At 39.1% G+C, this 20,369-nt stretch overlaps 1 protein-coding gene, 1 non-coding gene and 1 pseudogene across 2 annotated transcripts in view; all 3 read right to left on the reverse strand.

Annotated features, from left to right (window-relative positions):
* Nucleotides 1-20,369, reverse strand: part of LOC145391691 (uncharacterized) — a 192,226-nt gene that overhangs the window by 46,075 nt on the left and 125,782 nt on the right. The gene's annotated exons all lie outside the window — the stretch shown is intronic.
* Nucleotides 2,997-3,115, reverse strand: LOC145391789 (5S ribosomal RNA; annotated as a pseudogene).
* LOC145391779 (5S ribosomal RNA) lies at nucleotides 18,415-18,533 on the reverse strand. Its single transcript, XR_013895908.1, has one exon. It is a non-coding gene; the product is annotated as a 5S ribosomal RNA (ribosomal RNA).

Consider the following 20,369-nt stretch of genomic DNA (forward strand, 5'->3'; position numbering starts at 1 on the left):
ATTGTGCTATGATTATATTAATGCCCATAAGTATTACATGTTGTGCAATGACTATATTAATGCCTCTATATCGCTCAGTCACTCCAAACTGGCATACCGACGACCTATCTTTGTAATACAATCTAAACTGTGTACAGGAATATGTGACAAGGCCGTTGATGCACCTATCAAACAATTAAGGTAAATACTAATGGGGGAATCGGTGGCTGAATCGGTAGAGAGAGACAGCCTGCAGTCCTAATGGACCTAGGTTCGAATCCCAGCTGGGTCAGGCAACAGTTTAAGGATTATAATTTCATAAAAAACAGACTTTTTTGATCTACCAGATGACCCGCCGACATGTCATAAATGTATCCCCGCTGATACCAGTACACCAGTCCTGTATGAGACAGCCCAAGCATGTATTCAATATGGATGGTGGGTGTTAGCGCCGAAGTGGTGACATGTGAAGATGTAGGAGGACCATTGGGCCCCAAGGAGGACTACTGGGACTTGGAAATAGACACTGAAGCCTTTGCCCAGGGTCGGACACTTAAAAAAAAAAAAAGTAACATAATCGTACACAACAATAGAGATATACATCTCTCTCTCTCTCTCTCTCTCTCTATTTATTTATTTATTTATACAATAGCAGAGCAGTTGCAATATAATGGTAAGTCTACAGTAGTCAATCGCATTCAGAATCGGCCATCTCTGATGTACTTGCTATCTGTTTAGATGAGACACAGTAATATGGTTACATTTTATAAAATGGATACATGTATACTGGTTTCATTCTGTTGCACAGTTTATACTCAAAGTAATGCTATATTACATTATGTAACCGCATATTTTTTGTAATTTTATATAAGATATATATACTGTACACACACACACACACACACAAACACACACACACACACACACACACACATATATATATATATATATATATATATATATATATATATATATATATATATATATATATATATATATATATATACAGTATATATATATATATATATATATATATATATATATATATATATATATATATATATATATATATATATATATATATATATATATATATACAATATTTTCACAATTGGTCTCACTTGTAATGCATAGCTTTTGACTGTTATTTCCAGGTTTTCAATTCTCGCTTCCCTTGCACATAGCCAATATTAATATAGCAAATATGATAGAGAAGAATATAAGGATGATTGGAGCTAGGCTATAAACATAATATGGATTAAACATATCCTACTATATTTCTCCGAAGGTTGCATTGTTCGACTGATCAGTTGCATGGTTTCAAAATCAGGTGAAGTTAACTTAATATGTTTTACTCATATTTAAATTCATCTTAGGTAATGGTTGGAAGTACTTATGTGTGTGGTTTAGAATAGCATAGTGGTTTTTAGTAGGTAAGGGTGGACAATGAAGGAGTTAGTACTGAACAGTAATCCGGTGATATGTATAAACCCGATGCTGATGTATGGGTTGGAAGTGTGTCTGGGCAAGTTACGGGCACTGGTGCATTTTGAGTGAAATAGAAGATCTGAGGACGTCCAACGCGCTGATGGTGGATGTGTTTATCTGGAGCAAATGTGAAGTTGCAATGATGATGGATGTTGCATTCTTTATGATAGCCGTTTCACAAGGGACGGTCTGGCTGAAACGTGAAGATGTATGCAGGACAAAGGTAAAATGCATGCAATGATGTACGATGTTTATGTTTAATTGTTGTTTCACTAGCAAAGGTGACAGTGTTCTCTTTATTTGCAGACCATGATGACTTCTGTTTTCGTGTTGATGGTGACTGAGTCATCATTTTTAGACGGAAAAGGACATATATGATAGACAGTGAAAAAATCGACTGTTATGAATGAGACATGAACTAGTATTGATGTTGGTGTGATTGTTGCTTTTAAGTGTAGATAATATAACATCTGATTCCTTTCTTCAAACAAAGCCTTCAACCCATGCTTATTTACGTTTTGTCTGAATATTTGACGTAGACTGTGAATTGGAAGTAAATTAATGATAATCCTACCACTACCAGCATTAATAATGTCTCTCATGAAAGGTTGATAACGAGCTGTAGTACTGTCACTATGTTCCATGACCACTGAGAAGAGGTGGAGATGTGTCGTATTCCATTCCAGTGCATTTACTTTCCCCAGTTTCTTGAGCTGATTTCTTTGTTTTTCATAGGTTCTTTACAATCGTCATTAATTCCGTTCTGGGTATCAACTAGCTTATGTTGATATGAGAGAATTTGTGCAAGTTTGTTAAATATGTTATTTCTTCAAGATCATTTTCTGTTGCCAATACAAAAATGTTACCCAGAATTGCTCCACCTAGATTGATAAGAACTCTTTCGCCACGCGTATTTGTGATGTTTGTTTCTCTGTGTCAGTCCAATGTGATGGGATATCCTGGATCATGGTGAGCACAATGGTCTTAGCCTGTTCTAACTTCGAGTCCACCAACTTAATTTCAGCCACTTTTTGTGTTGGATGAACATACGGGAAAGAGCCTCTAAATACGGCTTCAAGAGTACTAAGTGGTCTTGCTATATTCTTTACATGACTGGTAGGTTGTACAGTACGTCCAAACTAATTTAATTACACACTTGGTCTTGCACATTAGCTTTACAGGCGGTTGGTGTGATAAAGCAACCTTGTCCTACTACATGTTGAGGGTGTAAGTGAAGAATTCCTCTTTCTATCATAAACAGTAGAATCCACGGAATGATTCCCCTCATTTTTACCTGAGAGTATAACTTTAGTAGATAGCTAATCCAATGATGTTAGCAAGTCATTCTAGGGATGATGATACTAATAATGAATCTTTCAGTTATCTTGACTTTAATCTGGCTCTAGGAGAAAAATCATTCATCATTGCCAGACGCCATGTATCCCAGACGGGGTAGCCAAGGGCTTAGAGTTAATTGTTTTACAGGGAGGTGCACTAATCCTCCACCAACCCCACTTGACACGTAGGGATGCCAACAGCATCTGGTGTTCCCAGGCGGTCACCCATCCAAGTACTAACCAGACCCAACGTTGCTTAACTTCGCTGATCGGACGGGAAGCGGTGTACTCAACGTGGTAAAAGGAGTGAAAATCAACTCTTAAGTCATGTAAATACCTTGTTATGGTAATTGTTGTATTAGTTGCAGTTATTTTGTATGTTTGGTATGCGATCATAATTTATTTCAGTTTGTACTATATTAAATTCTTCCGGTTTACTTCCATCGTATTTACTAGTTTTATAAGTTGTATCCGATGTTTTATGATAGCAAGGTAAACTTCCTGAGACCCTTCTTTAATTATCAATATGAACATACTTCTCTGAATCACTAGAGAGTGACTTAATACCTTATTGGTTGTTCTCTTAATTACCCAGTATGGGCCTTCAAATTTTGGCGACAGTTTGCTGTTTTTAGTGTGAGTGATGCCATACACAATGTCACTTATATTGATATTTGATTCCTTTGCCTCCTTATTACTTGATTCCGTCATTTCTTCCTTGGATTTCATTCATTGCTTCCTTAACAACATTGTGTGTGTATTTGATTCCTTTGCCTCCTTATTACATGATTCCGTCATTTCTTCCTTGGATTTCATTCATTGCTTCCTTAACAACATTGTGTGTGTATCACTTGGAAATCATGTAAACGAAGTTTAGGATATTCTTCATAACTGTATATAGCCATTTGCTTGCCTTCCAGTATTGCGTATGGGAGACGTTTGTCAGTCATTTAAATAATAAAATTAGGTGTGTATCCTATACTCTTGCTAATTGCACAATTAATTAATACTTCCACACTGTGGATCCAATCATCCCAGTTTGCATAATTCTCCTTGAGAATGTGGCGTATTACATCTAACACTTTTTTTTTATTGTGTCCCTCTACCAATCCATTGGAAGCTGGTTGACAGGTTAAAATATTAACCTTTTAAGTGCATTTTTATGTCTCTGTACAAATCCATTGGAAGCTGGATGACAGGCTAAAACAATTACCATTTTTTATATTGTCTTGTTTACATATTTTTTGTGATATTTCAGAGTTAAATTCTCCTCCATTATCAATTATTAGAACCTTCGGTGTTGTGAGCCTACAGATAACATTATCTGTTATTACACTCTCGACTGTTTCTGCTGTCATATTCTTAATTGGGACCAAAATTACATATCGTGAGAAATGATCAGTAGCAAAAAAAAAAAAAAAAAAAAATACTGATTATTAGATAAGGGGTCAACCGCAACAACGTCCCACAATTGGTTAAGCATAGGATATTTTCCTAGCCATGCTGGTATTGAAGTGTACCCTTTCTGCTTTGCACATGATTCACATGTCAATGTGATCATGCATGTCTTTGTGTAATGATGGCCAATAATATGACATCTGGGTCTGCCTGACTGTCCTATCTTTGCCATGATGACCTGCATGTGGACTGTCGCGTATAATCCTGAAAATGTGAGGTATCATTTTATTAGGAAAGACTAACTTCCTAACATTTCTTCTGTGATATGGTTGTCCTGGATTTACCGTATATTGTTTTCTGTAGTGAATCCTTAAAGTGGTACAGTAGCTTGGGTAATGATATATCATCATCTGATTCTAAATGCTATATAACTCTAGACCATACTGGGTTATCTCCTTGTGCCTAAGAGATTTCTTCAGTCTCAGTGTTGGCGAGTGTTTCCTTTAGACTAATTGTATCGATATTGGTCGTTGTTGGATTTCGTGATAAAGCGTCCACTGCCACATTTATTTTACCCTTTACATAATGAAAATTTACTGTAAATTGTAACCCTGGACTGTACATTTTCATTGTGCTGTCCTCCCAGTGAGGAGTTTTTTTCCTAAAATATGCCCAAAAGAGGCTTAAGATCAGTATAGAGACGAATTTCGTAACCATGTAAAAGATCACGAAACTTTTGTAGTACAAAAATAACTACTAGAGTCTCCAGGTCTGTAGTACAATAATTTTTCTCTGCTAATTTTGTATGTCTACTGGCAAATGCAATTGGTTGGTATTATCCACGTTATCTTCTTCCATCAGTAAGGTTCCTAAGTCTGTAAGTAATGCATCTGTGCAAATTATGAATGGTTTATTAATGGGGATATGCCAATCAAAATGCACATGTAATTTCACCTTTTAAATAATGAAATGATATGTTTTATTCCTCTTCCCACTGAAAGCCTATAGCTTGTTTTTTTGTTAGGTGGAACAATGGCTCTGCTATATTAGAGAACCCTAGTATAAAAGCTATTTAATATCCAGCTAGTACTAGAAACTGGCGTACTTAACGCACATTTGTGGGTTCAGGGAAATCTCTTACTGCTTTTAATTTTTCGACTGAGGTGTGGATACACTCTGTATCCTGCCTTTGGCCAAGGAATTTAATTTATTTAAAGCAATATCAACATTTAGACAGCTTAGTTTTTAATCCAGCGTTAGCTAACTTGTTCAAGAGTTTGTATAATTTCTGTAAATGCTCTTCTTTTGTTTTTGTTGCAATTATAATGTCATCCAGACAAAAAAATATGCCATCATATAGCATTAACACACTATCAATTCACCTTATCCTTGGACCACAAGGCATACAAGCACTCACCATCATATCAAACTACAGCTATTCATACAACATAATACCCAACATCTGGATGCATGGCATTATCATCACTATCCCTAAACCCAACAAAGACCCCACGTTCCCTTCCTCACACCTCTCCATCACACTCCTCTACACCCCCTCTAAAGTCACTGAACGACTGGTACTACAACTAGTCACACCTCACATTCCCCTAGCCAAATCACAACATGGCTTTAGGCCACTACACTCCACACACACCCTCCTTACAGACCTTACACAGGGAGTTTTCGATGGCATGAATTCAGCTAGGCCACCACACAGAACATTCCTAGTCACACTAGATATCAGCAATGCTTTTGATGCCATCCTCCGCCACATCGTCACAAACAAAATATTCAACACAAACAAGCACAATATCACAAAAAGATGGTTGGGAAACTACTTGGCAGGCAAATGTGCACACGTAACATTTGCCGGTCAGTCTTTTAACACCAGAAACTTCACAAATGGCGTCTCCCAAGGATCTGTTTTGTCCCCTACACTCTTTAATCTATACATGCACGACATACCCACACCCCACACACCACAGATACACATAGCTTCCTATACAGATGATATAACACTTACATGTACGCACCGAAACGCAAACACAGCTGCACACATCCTCCAACCTTACATCAAAACACTACACGAATGGTTCACCACAAACAGGCTCAAAATAACCCTTGCCAAATCTACAGCGACCCTTCTCACAAACTGGACAGCAGAACACAGTCACATCCCACACCTCACTACGAACAACACTCCCCTACCACACACACACACACACACACACACACACACACACACACACACACACACAAAATCCTTGGTGTAACATACAACACATCAATGTCACTTTAAAAACACATCACAAACATTAAAAATAAAATAACACCAAGACTCAGTGCCTTGAGGTCACTGGCCCATACAACATTCGGACACAACAAAGAAACAACCACCACAGTATACAAACAATACATACGTTCAGTGATGAATTATAAAAGCCCTGCCTGGGCTCCTACCTTCACCAAAACACACTACAACACTCTACAGACCATACAAACAAGGCCCTAAAAATAATCACAGGCTGCACAGCTATGACACCCACAGACCACCTACATCAAGAAACCAAAGTCCTCAAAGGCAAGGATCACCTAGACATGAGAGGCACCCAGATTCTTGCTGCAGCCTCCACAAACCCATAACATCCACTACATTAAATAGCAGCACGTCCATCCACACCAAGGAACATCAAAACAACACCCAGCACACGATATCATACACAAATACTGTCATCTCTCCCCCCTCGCCCACCTCAGACTAGCTTCCAGAAGCACATCCACACTCAAATCACTCACCGGTCCATTCAGTCACTTAAAGACAACATACAGCCGCATGCACGGCCTCCTGACATCCACCCTTCTGAATCCTATCTCCCTCGTGAGGACAGGGTCCACCTTGCCAGGCTGAGATGTGGGCACCATCCAGCCCTCTTAAGCTACCAGAAGAGGCTGGATGACTCCGTCGCTGATGCCTGTCCAGACTGTAACACAACACTCCATACTATTAAGCACATTATGGAAGACTGCATTGCACACAATCACCCACGTTAACAACACAACATACACTCTTTGAGAGCTCTGTGGAAAAGCCTGGTCTCGGCCAAGGCCTTCCTAAGGGACTTTGGGCTGTTCCGCCAGACTGCCTAGGGAACAACTACTATTACTACTACTATCCTACACACTATTAATTAATCGTTGGAAGGTGCGTGGAGCTGTGCGAAGCCCCTTTTGCATTCTGCGGTACTGGAAATGACCATTGTTTGTGGAAAATGTATATTTGCGTGATTCCTTATATAATTATATCTGGTAATATGCATTGAGCAAATCAATTGTTGAAAATGTATGGTTTTCTGGTCCAATAGTTTGTAAGATGTCACTTAACAACGGTATGGGAAAACGATCAGGAATGGTTTGCTGGTTTAATTTGCGATAATCAGTGACTGCCCGCACTTCATCGTTTTGTTTAGGTACATAGAAAAGTGGCGCATTCCAAGTGGACACTGAAGGTTCATTGATACCCAGTTTAGCTCTTCACGCACATATTGTTTAACTAAAGCACACTGCGAAATAAAATTAGATATAGCAGTTATAGTTTTCTCAAAAGCTAACACTCGCCAGGACAATAAGGTCTTTGCTATTTGCTTTCCCTTGTACGGTACTTTTTTTTTTTTTTTTTACAATGTCCTTTCTTTTTCCTATCTTTCTCACCTCCATCTCACATCCTATCCTTTCACTCCCCCTCTCCAGTTAGTGTTCCTTTTGTCTCCTCTCTTCTGTCCTGCTTTCTCTCCTTTCATCGACTGCTGCTGTACTTCTCTCCCTCTCTCTGGTTATTGATCTAATCTACGCTGTATGACTGCACTGTTACCCATATCCTCATCATTCTTCTGCATCTGCTTCCCTGAATCTTTTCCAGATAACTAGATAGATAGATAGATAGATACAGAGAGAGAGAGAGAGAGAGAGCAGGTGGAAACTGAAATAAGGAGCGACAGGTAGAGTATTGTTGGCACGAAAAGGCAGGGGCTAAAGCAAAGAAACAGGGTAGCAAATACTAAAGAACAAGAAATAAAAATATTACCGAATAAAATCAAACGAATAAGGGAGAATTATAAATGAGAAATGAATGGGGACGAAGGAATGCATGGAATAAAACGGAATAAGAGACAGACTCACGGTGCAGTAGTGTTTGTAAAGGTTAACGAAGGTGCCGGAGAGGGACGGCATTTCTCGGTGACACCAGCAGGACATGCCTGATAATGCGTCCCTAAGCCCCTTTCCCATTCTTTAGAAGGAGGATGGCTTGTTTTGTGGGAAAGGCAGCTTCATTCTGCATTCATCGGGTTCAGGTTTAGATACCCCTGGGTCCACCGCAATACTAACAACAAGGTTAAGGAAAGTGCAGATGGAGGGGAGAAAATTAAAGTTGAAAGGCAGAGGTAGTAAAATATGGATATTATTTTTGATATTTTAAAGCCTGAAAGCGTCGGGTGAAACGGGAGAGGAATGACAAAGGACTAATGATGAAATGGACCAGAATTACACTGTGTGAAAGGTCTGCATGAAAGGAAAGAGAGAGAAAGATAAAACGCACGGTATATCGAAACGGTAAAAAAAACCTTGAGAAAGATTCTTACTATGTGTTGGAGGAAAAGAGAGGAAAGCAAATAGATATTGAAAAGGAGAGATAGACTGGCGGACATTGTTTTATATACCCTAGTTGTTTAAGAGTACTGTATGAATGAAAAGAGGAATAAAAACAGGTAAACAGGAAGGAGCACTCAGAGAGTGCCACACCCGTTCCTACCAAAGGGTCAAAGGACTGAATATTTTACGTGCTCTATGACTTTGTCCTTCGGTAAATTACTCTTTTACTTCATTCTTGCCTATCCCATAACTCTTCCACTATTTTTGGTTTAAATAAGATAAAAGCCATTTGAGTTTACTTTGCTTAGTAACCAGTCTCTTTGACCTTTCCCTGATGGTTCTCAAAATCGTATTTCTTTTTCCTTGTTGTAACCAAAACCGTTCCACAAAGTTTAGTGTACATCGGGCAAACACAATTTAAGCTGACCCTACTGTGAGTCTCTGACCTTTGATCTCTTGTCCTTAAAAACGTGTTTTATTTTTGTTCACATGCCGATACACACGGGTCTATTTTTGACCTTGTCCTGTGCCTTTGACTGATTAATTTGTTTTCATGATTAAATCCCTTTCTCGTTGCCTAACTCATAAGAGCTCCACTAATAATGGCTCATATCAGCACAAAACTGTTTGAGTTGACCTTTTCCTGTAACACTGACCTTTGACTAATTGTTCTCAATATAGAAGCCATTCATTTTTGTCTTATCTTCAACCCTTCCACGACATTGTATCTATATACGATGAAAACTGTTCAGGTAACTTTCCCTTTGACCTTGACCTTTAATATACTGTTCTCAAGGGGAAAAAAAAAACTCCGTGACTAACACTCAACATTTCCATCAAGTCTGTCTAAACAAGGATCAAATGGGTTTAGTTATTTTGTTAAAAATCAAATATGTTGATCAGATTTTGATATCGCTGTGTTATTTAGACCCTTGAGTGAGTGCCTCAAAACTGAATTACTTAATTCTGGCTTCACCTTTAATCATTCCCGCAAATTCAGTCTACAGTAAATTGAATAAAAACTATTGAAGTTGAATTTGCAAGGTGAACTTACAAACCAGCCCTGTGACCCTGATCCTTGATATTGTTTTCAAAAAAATATTTCCTTCATGGGCTACTCTCAAACTTTGCACCAAATAAATTAAAAATCGATTAAATGCAATGGGTTATAGTAAAACACACACACACACACACACATATACACACACACACACACACACACACACACACACACACACACACACACACACACACACACACACACACACACACACACACACACACACACACACACACACACACACACACACACACACAAAACAGAACACCTGGTCTTGTAATGGACTATGTGTGTAAAGATCATTTGAAAGGCAGACTTACATTACCTCAAAGCTCGGAGATAGATAGATAGATAGATAGATAGATAGATAGATAGAGATAGAGAGAGAGAGCAATGGGAGACAGAATAAAAACAATGCGAATGGAAGAGAAAATAAAAGTGAAAGAAGTAGAATTAAAACTCACTCAATTAACTAGTGTGATAAGGTTTAGCTAAAGGAGAAAGGGAAAAGATGAGCAAATATATTTGGAAACCAACAGACGCTTAACCAGTTAAAAGAAAATTCAAAATTTGCAAGGTAGTGCAAAATATAGGAAATTGAAGGTGGATAGAGTAGTTGGAGAATGAGACAGGGCTGAGCATCACAAACGAAAATTCACATCCGAAAACACAAATCTGGAAACTCAAATCATTATCTTCGGCAACTACAAATCCTCAAACTTCTTGAAGCTTGCGGTTCCACAAATGCAAACGCTAAACATGTATGTATATGTATATACATATACATACACACACACACACACACACACACACACACATATATATATATATATATATATATATATATATATATATATATACACACACACAATATAAAGTTATATTTATTGTAAACCTAATATATACTGTATACGCAGTAACTCCCCTAAATTAGCGAGGGCTACGTTTCAAAACCCCTCGTTAATTCTTGAAATTCGCTCATTCTTGACATCTCCTGAAAATTACATTACTGGAAATCACATACCGTATGAACCTCTGGTACTGTAATAATTACCCATAAAGAAACGTTTCCTATTAAATCTGCTTCCCTGTTGCACTTAGCTGTTTGGCTGTGCCAACTCTTGTCTGATTCATCAGTATAGTGGCTGAAGGGACTGTCCTAAGTGTTTAACTAAATCTAACCTAGTTTAACTGAACCAAATAATTTAATCAGACCTAACCTAACTGACAGTAATGTAACTGGGAAAATAAATAACATTTGAGTACATAGAGTAAGTTTCTTTAACTTCGCCAAACATACAGTCTTAGGTATGGCTTAATGGCTTAACTCCTCAACGGCCGTTGGTTTAGAAATTTGCGTGCACCCCTGGCTGGCCCCTGAAAGATTTATTAAAGAGTTCCAAAATTAATTTATTTTTCTTACAGGTGTGAAGAGAATCGTCTGGGGCACCAAACAATGAGTTTTTTATTTATTTTTTTTTTTTAGCTTATGTTTCTCAATGATTCTCTGAAGAGTTCATAAAATTGCGGTGTATGTGCCATGTGGGGCGATAACACCTGAAATTAAGTGACCCCCTGACTGCTTGGGATGGTAGCGCAGGGTTGTGTAAACATACCAGTGACCTTTGTTCCCTTCACCTTTTTTTTTTTTTTTTTAGCGTGCGCCAACTCGACGTCACTGACAAAGGTACTGTAAAGGGTTGTTCATGGTCGGGGGTTATTAAGGGGTTAATGGAATACATTATGTTTGCATTAATACTCTCTCTTTCACATATACACACAAAAACAAACAAAAGTGTGGGGGCTAAATGCACGTATAACTTTCAGCTGAAAGACCTTAACAATTCAAGTCCCATGCCTCCAGTTTGTTTTCTCTATTATACCGACTTTTTTTTTTTTCTTTTTTTAGGAAGAACAGCGAACTGAGTGAATTTTTCTATTTAAATGATCGATTGATACAGGGATGTGTCATAGATTCATGGTTGTTCAATGTGAAATATGGGTGGGGTTACTGAAGAAGTACAAAGTAGGGCAGTGGCTATTAAAGCGACCGTAATGAGAGAGGGCAGTGTTTGGAAACTCCCTGCACTGTTTGCCGATGATACTGTACAGTACTGTTAAGTGAGACGAAGGGGAACTGCAAGGCTTAGTGAATGAGGTTTGGAGAGTGAGTTAGAGACGGAATCTAAAGGTGAACGTAGGCAAGAGTAAAGTTAGGGTCTTCGAGTGAAATGAAGCCACTGAATATACAGAGAGGCTGGATGAGGAGGAAATGGAAAATATGAGTATGTTTAAGCACTTGGGTAGTGTGATGAGTAAGGATGGAAGTTTAGAGGGTGAAGTGCTTGAAAAGGTACAACTGGGAAGGTTGCTGGTTCTTTGAATGCAGTAATAAGGAACAGGTAAGTGTGCATTCCAATCCTAACGGATGGAAGTGAAGCTTGGACCTTCTTGGAAGGACACAAGTCAAGGGTGCGAGCAGTGGAAATGAGTTATTTGAGAGAAGCATGTGGAGTCACGTGGAAATACTGACAAATGATCAAGTGAAGGAGCACTGTGGTGTGGATGTGAATATGACAGAAAGCGTTAGGGGAAGTACATGGATGTGGTTTGGCCATATGGAGAGGGTGGAGAGCGAGAGTGTATGCAAGTGAGGTGGAGGGGGGGAGAGGGAGGGGGAGGCCGAGAATGAGATGGAGGGATGGAGTTTTTTTTTTTTTTCTTTTTTTATGTGTCCGACTTCTGGGCATAGGCTTCACAGCCTGCTCTCAAGGCCCAGTAGTCCTCCTACATACCATACACCTCTCTACATGTCATGGAGGGGTATATGAGAGAGGGGTGTGCGAGCTGGGAGCACGGCAGTGAAATGGCTTTGTAAAGGGCGACCGACATGGCGGCGATTTGCTTGTGGCCATCTCTTACGGAATTGAGGCGTCTGGTACTAGACAGACGTGTAATACAGAATGAAAAGTATAAAAAGGCAATATAGAAAATAAAACGCAATGAAACTGTTAATAGACAAAATCTTTCGTAACTTCGTATACCGGTAGTCTGCAATGAGAGTTCAGAACAATGGAAATAAGATAATTCTGGCTTACGAGAAGTGAATGACTTTATAGAAGGAAAAGAGAACATACATCAGCTATGAAAAAACAATAACAGATCCAAGGCTGTACGCCGCTTTGGATAAAGAATTTTATAATTTTACATAAGAATCCAAGTCAATCCCTTCAGCCCGACGATATTTTCTTAAAGGTTTATACTTGATACTACTAGACGGTTTTATTCACATGTAGAGAAAACCCTGGTGGTGAAGGGGACACTTCAGAAGTCACTCGCATGATGAAAGATGACTGAGGATTTCACTGATTTGACACTACATGTGTTCTTGGGCTGAAAGTATTAATAATAATAGCAAGTTAGTTTACTACTGACAAGGAAAAAAAAAAGAGGAAGGGCAAGGAACAAAAGTAAAACATTATTCAGAGAAACAGCCTTGGGATCGGCCCAGTATGAAGTCTAGTTTTTACAAGAGACTCCAGAGTAAAGGAGAACGAACGAATCTGAGCTTGTGCGGAAAGAAATGAAATAGGGAGAGAAGGCGACAAAGGTAGACAACTGGAAACACGTGATTTTACGCTGCTCTGTAAACACCGAGAATCGTTTGTGGCCATTATAATGTCTTTTGAACAGCACACTAAGTGTTGTGAAAACAGATTGTTTATGAGGGATGAAGAAAAGGAAAGAAAACTGAGAGAACATAGAACACAGGCCTAGTGTGTGTGTGTGTGTGTGTGTGAGTGTGTGTGTGTGTGTGTGTGTGTGTGAGAGAGAGAGAGAGAGAGAGAATGTACACTGCGCTTGATGTGTTAGTGGATTTTTGTTTAATTGGAATCAAGGGTAAGAGTTACTGTGACATTCTTTATGAGTATCATTAGAAGGAGAACAGGGAGAATAAGTACAACAATACACCGACAAAGAATTCGATGCAATGAAAACATTTAATTGCCTCATTTCTATCCAATTTGCGTAATAGGAATCGAAGGCAGGTGTTCACCTATTCACTGCAAGGAGTCTTTGATGTGTATATGTATAGGAAAGAGCTTTAATCTCGGAAAGGTTGGTCACGAACCAATCGCCTCCACGACAACCTGCCCTCCGCCATTAGGAAGCCCTACCCCCTAGTTTCCCCACCTTTATTCATACTCTAGTCTCATTCCTAAAATAAAATCGTCGAGCAATAGAAAGAATAGAAAATGAAAGGCGTCACCGTCCTGTAAGGGTTAATGGAGGTATGTGCTCGGCCATTCTCAGCTGAACTCAATCGTCTAACAGGAAGCAGAAATACGTTAAAAAGCGTTATTACACTGGAGTGGTTAATGGAGGTATTTGTCAGACTTATTCTAAGTTGAACACAATCATCTCCAGGAACAACAAAAATATCAAAGGCGATATTGTACTCAAAATATTAACTCTTTCACTCCTACGACGTATTTAATATTACATTCTTGCTATCAAATGACGATTTTATACAGCTTTGGAGGGAGTTTTCCAACCGGAATGGTTTTATATATACCTTTGATTAACCACTTTGTTGGAAGATATTACCTCAGAACTGGATAAAAAAAAAAATCTGAAGATATCAGGGATAAATTTTTAAATCATATCACCCGATGGAAAGGGTTAATGAGACAGTGTGTGGTTACAAACTATGGGAGAAAAAACAGAATGATTAAGAGGACAAAATCAGATATATATATAACCCCGTACAGACTTAACTGTGAATAATTTAGTTAATCTTACTCCGTAAAAATTGAGGTGTATTGAAAATATGAATGCTCACAAGGACTGAAGGAAAGGGAAGAGGAAAACACTGAGCAAATATATTGAATAAATCAGGAATGTGAAAACATACACAGTCAAGTGGTGCCACACACAACAAAACTCGTTCGACAGCAGTTATTTTATTTTCAACCTTTTTCTAGTTATAGCCCTCTGACATTCCGTGATCTTGTGTTTGACCTTTCAAGGTCACTCAAGGTCAAAGATCTTGGTGCCCATTTAAGACTTCCTAAATCTTGATAAGAGTAAATATCTCTTATCTTCAACCAGTTTCGAGTTATAGCCCCAGAATATCCGGGACTTTGAGTTTGTCCTTTCAAGGTTGTTTCGGTTTGTGTGAATCCCTCAACTGACCACCAATATGTATCGGCTTGTAGGAATTCCATCACTGGCCACTAATATGTACCAGCTTATTGAAACCCTGCAGCTGATCACCAATTTATATATCAGCTTAGACGTGACTGCACTGTTCCAAGCAGGTTATCAAGATAATGTCTGCCTGGTCGATGTCACTTCCGGCTGACACTTTCTCCACCAATGTGTCTCTCACAAGCAGGAGATGGTGGAAATCGGTGTAGATCCTGTTGAAGGAATGGTAGGTAGGTAGCGTGTGCAGGTGACAGAAAACTGAGCAGATTTCTCTCTCTTTATTGGCCACAGAAAGATACAACTCCGACACAGAGAGAGCTCGGAGTAATACGTTCCTCTCGTCTGAATAAGTGCATCCAGCCCTAGCTGGCTGGCTTCCCCACTGGGAGTGGCCCTAGGTCAGCATAAACAGAAGTGCCAAACTCCACAGGCAACTGGGATTTATACATTAATTGAAGTACCACAGCTTTACCATGCACATTACTCGTATACACCTGAATAAAGTGGTATTGATTACATTAAAATATACCAACAGGGTAAATATTTCCCCAACACTTTAAACATATATACAAAACATATTTCTCTATCGTCTTCCCTTTACTCTCATGTTTACGCCGGAGAAGTGCTGACTTTCGCAGGTCTAGCACTCATTTTATTCCCACACCACACTAAAGTGTCATTTGGATACTTATCTCAACACTACAACACATTTTCTCTAAATATGAATAATATAGTGTGTACATTAGCGAAAGACATGCTCCAATGTGGAAAAAAATGTCAGAAACTACAACAAGGTTATCTAAGGTCAGAGGTCATGGTAACATTTAAAAACCCAAATAGGACTTCCTACATGTTGATAATAGTAAATGTATCTCTATCTGCAACCAGTCTCGAGTTATAGCCCCTGACTGTTTGTGACCCTGAGTTTGACCTTTCAAGATCACCCAAGGACAAAGATTTTGGTGCCAAATGAAAGCCCATGTGGAAGTCTCTGTATGCTGATAATAGTAAATATCTCTATCTTCAACCGGGTTCAACTCTTAGCCCTCTGAAAATCCGTGACCTTGAACTTCACTTTTCACGGTCACTTGATTACCTCCTATATCTAATCACTTCCTTTTGGGACCTGTGCCCACATATCCTGAAAGTTTCACGTAATTTCATTCAGCCATTTTTCCGTAATGTCGCAAACAAAGAAACAAAGAAACTTGACAAAAACCAATACCTCGCCGGACTCCGTCCGGGCGAGGTAATAACTTCTGTTCTAAATATAATGATACCTTTCGGACGCGAGAAAGCCCGAGTATTATGTTCTTTTCTCACCTAAATCTCCCTGTAGACTGACCATCAAAGCCCCACATTATTGTAGTTAAAATCGGAAAAATACTTGATACTTTGCTCTCTCTCTCTCTGACACACACACACACACACACACACACACACACACACACACACACACACACACACACACACACACACACACACACACACAAAACAGAACACGCGCTCGCGCGCGTGTTGAATGAAACAACACCCGCTGTCATTCTGCATGGGGTGTAATGAACAATGACTTAAAGTGTGCTGTAATCGTTTCAGACGGATTTATCAATAGCTTTGTGAATGCCAACACACTCAAGTTCTGTCTGTCGTTCAGGTAGGTTAAAGAGTCTATCATTAGATAGGCTGTAACACTAGGTTTGTTCCAGTCACTACAGGGTTAATGGTAGTAGCATTAACACACACAGGTATGAGTCACTCTGACGAATATATTCTCTTAATGTTGACTAAAATAAAACATTATATCCGTTTCTCTGATGAAGGGTTAATGGTGCCAGTATCAACACTCTCGGGTTCGTACGAGTCGTTCTCAGCTGGATAAAACTGTCAATATTGAGGTGAAGTGAAGCAGTAGGAATTCATTAATATATTAGACATAATGTCCTCTTCAAGAATGGTGTCTAAAAGACAAAACTGGCAACGACTGTCATAAATCTCCGACAAGAAAGATTATTAGAACATGGCAAGCAAACTGTCATATTTTATCTTTTATCTTTTCTGAATCAGCCCATGTGTGTTCACAGCAGGACAAGCTCTTCTCGGAGAAAGAATGATTGCTTGATTTTACCATTCCTAATGCTGCCAAAGTGTGAGTTGGGAAGGGATGTCTATAGGAGAGCAATGCACTTGATAATGTTATAGATAGAAGTTGTTTCCATGTGTATGTGTGTGCGAAAGTTTGTTTAGTTATCGTTATAAATTTCTGAGGTGTCAGAATATACAAGCATATCAGGTGATTTACTATCATCACTCACTATAAATTATCGCCACAGATAGACTGAGCCTAGAACGAGAAACGAACCCGGTAACCACTGACCCAATATGGTTCCCAATATATCCATTTCCTGACAACAAAACACCAGCCAAATCCCATTTGCGTTACATTCCAGAGATCCACTAAAGCATGAATGGGGTCACTGATAGAGAGGGGAGGGGAAGACAAGGGAGAAAGGACAGCATGGAAGGAAGTACAGAAGAGTACAAAGGAAGGCAAACAGCAGCAGACCTGTTAGTCCTTTAGTGGCTGAAGGGTAAAAGGAAGGTTATAACCAACAAATCTGTTCAATCAATTAAAGACAAAGATAGAAAAACAGGAAGTTCCCCCCCTCACCTACCCACCAAATCATTCAGTCAGCGCCGGCAAGAAATAGTGAGAAGGACCACCATGCAGCATGGAAAAGCTGTCATGGAAAATTCATAGCACAGAAGGAAAAGAAATTTTATTCTACACTGTTAGTCTGAAAAGGAAAGAAACATTGAGTCAACAGAATTTATCAATGTTGTTCTTCGGGCTGTATCATCCAGGCTTTGAAAAAAATAAAAGTTGTATATAGGCCTATACAGAAATGTATTATTCAGGGGTAAACATACTTATCTGGGTGTTACGATACAGTTATCCAAGCGATCTCTCTAGGTTAGTACTGCATTACAGTTTACTACAGTGGAGATTAATTTATTCCACATTTGCAACTCTGTTAAAGAAGAAAGGCATATCTTCATGTGACGGAAATTATTTGCTAACGATTTTATGCCCATTGCCTCAAGTATAATTCGGACGATCAACGATGAAGTATTTATCGATTGCCATATTATTGTGTCCTTTGAAAAATTTTAATCCATCCATCCATTGCCAGACGCCATGTATCCCAAAGGGGGGGGGTCAAGGGCTTAGAGTTAATTGTTTTACGGGGAGGGGCACTAATCCTCCACCAACCCCACTTGACACGTAGGGAGTTATGCCAACAGCATCTGGTGTTCCCAGACGGTCACCCATCCAAGTACTAACCAGACCCAACGTTGCTTAACTTCGCTTATCGGACGGGAAGCGGTGTACTCAACGTGGCATGGCCGTTATGTTAAATCTCCTAGTATCCGGCGTTTAGCTAGGGTAATGAGGTTCAGGGCTTCTAAACGCTCCTAGTTTGGTTTATTTCTTAGTCTAGATATAATTTCGGTCACCATTTGTTACAACCATAACTGGACGCAGTACTCTAAGTGTGCACGTACTAGAGAATTGTACAAGATGAGGATGATATTTTCTGTTATGCAGACAGAAACAGGGAGAGAAAAAGGATAGGAGGGGAAGTGAAAGAAGTAGAAAGCTAGTTAGATTATAGTGGTCTGTTTTGGGAGGAGAAAAGAGACATGTTAGGTGGTGATTGAAAGGCAGTGTGAGGTAAAGGGAAAGAGTACAGTAGGGGAAAAGTAGGGGAATGATGGCAATAAAAAGGTACCAAGGAAGGCAAACGGATTTTACGTCAAATTCCATTGCCTTTCCCTGAACGCTTGTTAACTTCTAGTTTGATTTTCTTTCATTTATTTCGTTCTTCACACAATTCATTTTCCAAGTTTTTCATATTTGCTTTCATCTCAGTTTCTATATTTTCGTTTCACATTTTTCCATATTCCTCTTTTCTGGTTAATTTTAACAGCTTCTGTCGTGCCAATAAAAAAGAGCAAATTGCCTTTATCAGTTAGGATTGGCCTGTACACCAATATTCATTGCTTACCACCATTCTCATCATCATCATCATAATCTTAATGCTTAGTTCATTTCCGCTATCTCTCTCTCTCTCTCTCTCTCTCTCTCTCTCTGCTTCCCATCCTTTTTTTTTTACTTCAGCTACTTTTTTATTTAATAATTCACTTGCTTCTCATTTGTTTTCACTCATTTTTGCCTCAACTCTTTTTTGTTTAAACTTCACCACTGCTCTTTTCGTTTTTTCTTTTTTTTTTCTTGTCAGACAAAATTGTCAACCGGCATATTGGCTTGGTCAACTGGGCTGAGCTTGGGACACAAACACATTTATGCAAAAACTGTGAGAGGGGAACATAAAAGAGGTTGTCTGGCCGGTAGAGGGGGAGGTGGGAAGGAGGGCTGCGTGAGATAGGGAGGTGGGATGGTCAGATGAAGTAGGAGAAAGATGAAGCGAGGAGAGGCAAAGGGACATGGTGGAGAAGAGGGCGAAGGGAATACCATTAGAAGGGGGATAATGGAAAGAAATGGAAATTCGAAGAGATAAAAGGGACATGCAAGGAGAACAGGAAAAGCAAAGATAAGAGGGAGTGCGACTGAGCGATAGAAGGAAGTGGAGAGAGAACGGAGGTGATGAGCTAGTGGAGAGAAAGATACGTTGAGAAGGAGGAGTATCATCACAAAATCAAGTTATTGTGAAAATACCTTTGATATAATATGACGAACTTGCTGACTAATGTAATATTTCGAATTAGTCGTAAAGAAGGTAAATAAGCAATTATGCAAACAATGTGAAATGATGGATGGCATTCCATACAGAACTTTACTGTTTTATCTGAAAATATGGACATAACGTTGTTCAGCAAGCACTTGATATAAAGACAAAGCTAGTTTCGTACGATCTTTTAAAAACTGATTTATGCTAATAGCACAGATATTGACAATGTGAACATTCTGAACTTTTTTCTGGCTCAAAAAATTAAAGTAATCAATTATCGTTTTCACGCCTAGCTAATCATTTCATAACGATGATGTAGATTATACTAAAGTGTCACTACTTGACGAGTTTATTAATCTTTCAGGGTGCTTTTAACCTCTCCACTACTTTAGGTCTGTCCGAAGCAAAATAAAATCCTCCCTAGTGGGTTTGTTTTTATCTGGGGAAGACCTCTAACCCTGTCTGCCCAGGTCTTGGCCAGGTGACGTCAGACGGGAG

This window comes from Coenobita brevimanus, chromosome 19, assembly GCF_032717465.1.
Source record: "Coenobita brevimanus isolate Jiangsu-jjx chromosome 19, ASM3271746v2, whole genome shotgun sequence".
Classification (NCBI taxonomy): domain Eukaryota; kingdom Metazoa; phylum Arthropoda; class Malacostraca; order Decapoda; family Coenobitidae; genus Coenobita; species Coenobita brevimanus.